This window comes from Peromyscus maniculatus, chromosome 5 (assembly GCF_049852395.1).
Source record: "Peromyscus maniculatus bairdii isolate BWxNUB_F1_BW_parent chromosome 5, HU_Pman_BW_mat_3.1, whole genome shotgun sequence".
Classification (NCBI taxonomy): domain Eukaryota; kingdom Metazoa; phylum Chordata; class Mammalia; order Rodentia; family Cricetidae; genus Peromyscus; species Peromyscus maniculatus.
Window position 1 is genome coordinate 60,885,308 of NC_134856.1, and position 2,354 is coordinate 60,887,661.

The window sequence follows — 2,354 nt, forward strand, 5'->3', positions numbered from 1 at the left end:
ATCCCAGTTATTTTGGTTATTTGGTATTCTATTGAGATTTTTTTAGATGAAAATGATATTTTAGTTGGGAGACTGCATTAAATAGATTGGATCCCATGGTAGGAGTAGGTCTCATTCAAAACAGTAAGTACCTGAATAGAATAAGAGGCCTGCCAATAAGATTAAAGTCTGTACCCCACTCATCTCCGACAGCCTGCCTTGCCTCATGCATTCCCACAGAAATGCTTCAACTACTCACAGTTCTTCCCCAGATGAGACCAGTGTCCTGCGCAGTGGCTCCATATCTCATTTGGGCCCATGCCAAAGATGTAAAATTTGGTTGTGGATGCTGGAGCCTTAATGCTTAAATGTGCAGAACTTTTAGCCAATGCTAGAACTGTTTGAATACTTTCCTGTTACAATAGGGAAGAACTGATTATTGAACAAAACTGGGGAAGTCCCAAAGTAACAAAAGATGGAGTCACTGTAGCAAAGTCAATTGATTTAAAGGACAAATACAAACAGATGAGAGCTAAACTTGTCCAAGCTGTTGTCAATAACACACATGAAAAGGCTGAGGATGGCGCCACCACTGCTACTGTTCTGGCACATTCTATTGCCTAGGAAGATTTTGTGAAGATCAGCAAAGGTGCAAATACAGTAGAAATCCAGAGAAGTGTGATGTTGGCTGAATGCTGTAATTGTTGAACTTAAAAAACAATCTAAACTTGTGACATCCCCTGAAGAAACAGCTCAGGTTGCTACGATTTCTGCAAATGGAGACAAAGACATTGGAAACATCATTTCTAATGCAATGAAAAGGGCTGGAAGAAAGGGTATCACCAGAGTGAAGGATGGGGAACCCCTAATGGTGGATTAGAAATTATTGAAGGCATGAAGTTTGACAGAGAATATATTCCCCCATGTTTAACACATCAAAAGGTCCAAACGGTGAGTCCCAAGATGCCTATGTTCTATTAAGTGAAAAGAAATTTCTAGTGTTCAGTCCATTGAATCTACTCTTGAAATTGTCAGTGTTCTTTGGAAGCCCTTGGTCATCATCACTGAAGCTGTTGATGCAGAAGCTCTAAGCACACTGGTTTTGAACAGACTAAAAGTTGGTCTTTGGGTTATAGCAGTCAACGCTCCAAGGTTTGGGAACAATAGGAAGAACCAGCTTAAAGACACGGTAATTGCCACTGGTGGTGCGGTATTTGGAGAAGGGGTTGAATCTAAATCTTTAAGATATTCAAGCTCATGACTTAGGAAAAGTCGGAGAGGTCATTGTCACCAAAGATGACACCATGCTTTCGGAAGGAAGAGGTGACAAAGCTCAAATTGAAAAAACGTATGCAAGAAACCACTGCGCAGTTAGACATTACAACCAGTGAATATGAAAAGGAAAAAGCTGAATGAGTGACTGGCAGAAACCAGGTGGATTAGCTCTGCTTGGAGGCACAAGTAATGTTGAAGTGAATGAGAAAAGAGACAGAGTTAAGGATGCTCTCAGGGATACCAGAGCAGCTGCTGAAGAAGGCATTCTTCTAGGACAATTCACCGAGCTCTGCGTCGGCAAATCCCAGCCTTGGAGTCATTAAAGCCTGCTAATGAAGATTAGAAAATAGGTATATAAATTATTAAAAGAGCACTCAAAATTCCTGCAATGACTATTGCTAAGAATGCAGGTGTTGAAGGATCTTTGATAGTTGAGAAAATTCTCCAGAGTTCCTTGGAAGTTGGTTATGATGCTGTGCTCAGTGGCATTGTGAACATGGCAGAAGGGGGAATCACTGACCAACAAAGGTCATAAGAACTGCTTTGCTGGATGCTGCTGGGGTGGCCCCCTTGCTAACCACAACAGAAGCTGTAGTGACAGAAATTCCTAAGGAAGAGAAAGACCCTGGAATGGGTGCAATGGGTGGAACGGGAGAGGGTATGGGAGGTGCCATGTTCTGACTCCTTGAATAGTGCTTGGCCCTGATCAGTGAACTGTGAGAGGAAGCTCAGGGCAGGTTCCACATCGATAACTTCACAGAAGCCACCTGAAGAAAATGACTGAAGAGGAGACTAGCTGATCACTGTAACCACCAGTTAGTTACTCATTCCCACTGACAATATGTAAGGGTTTACTGCTGTCCCTGTCCATGCCCACACCTAATTTATTTTGTACTTTTTTGTTTGTTTGTTTTTTCAAGACAGAGTTTCTTTGTGTCGCTTTGCACCTTTCCTGGAACTCACTTGGTAGACCAGGCTGGCCTCGAACTCACAGAGATCCACCTGCCTCTGCCTCCTGAGTGCTGGGATTAAAGGCATGCGCGCCGCCGCTGCCCGGCTTATTTTGTACTTTTTAATAATGACGTTTGTACATTCTTGAT

At 42.7% G+C, this 2,354-nt stretch overlaps 1 pseudogene; it reads left to right on the forward strand.

The window, feature by feature from the left end:
* Window positions 1-221: 221 nt before the first annotated feature.
* Window positions 222-1,935, forward strand: LOC102906525 (60 kDa heat shock protein, mitochondrial pseudogene; annotated as a pseudogene).
* The last annotated feature ends 419 nt before the right edge of the window (window positions 1,936-2,354 follow it).